This window comes from Cicer arietinum, chromosome 6, assembly GCF_000331145.2.
Source record: "Cicer arietinum cultivar CDC Frontier isolate Library 1 chromosome 6, Cicar.CDCFrontier_v2.0, whole genome shotgun sequence".
Lineage (NCBI taxonomy): Eukaryota > Viridiplantae > Streptophyta > Magnoliopsida > Fabales > Fabaceae > Cicer > Cicer arietinum.
The window spans coordinates 47,212,174-47,212,800 of record NC_021165.2 but is presented as its reverse complement, the minus strand read 5'-3'; positions in this window follow the sequence as shown (position 1 = coordinate 47,212,800).

The window sequence follows — 627 nt, the reverse complement described above, 5'->3', positions numbered from 1 at the left end:
TTTTGAAGATGGTTGATCCTTGCCTTTAGCTTTCACAAACTTGTTTCTATTTTGTAGTTGAAAAAATTCAGATTTAATGTGGCCTGATTTTCCACATTCATAGCATGTTATCACTTTGCTATCATTTGTCTCATTCTTGCTGAAGCTTTTTGTCCTTGAATTTGATGGTTTCTTTGGTTGGACTCCTTTCTTCTTCAGAAATTTCTTGAATTTTCTGACCAGCATTCCGATTTCAGGTTCTTCATCAGTTTCACTCTCGGAACCATCAGTACAAGTTTCTGGTTCACATTTTACTTTATGAGTTTGAGCTTTCAGAGATAGTCCCTTTCTTTTTCGATCAGTTTGCTCTGACTCATTTAACCGGTGCAGCTCCATTTCATGTTCTCCGAGCTTGCCAAAGAGGGTGGCAATGGTCATGCTTCCAAGATCCTTTGATTCAGCTATTGCAGTGACCTTAGGTTGCCATTCTCTTGTCAAGCATCTCATTACTTTGTTTATTTGTTGCTCATTGTCAATTACTTTTCCTAGAGCATTCAGATTGTTAATGACATGTGTGAACCGTGTCTGCAAGTCATTGATTGACTCATCCTTCTTCATATTGAAGAGTTCATATTCATGCATCAGAGT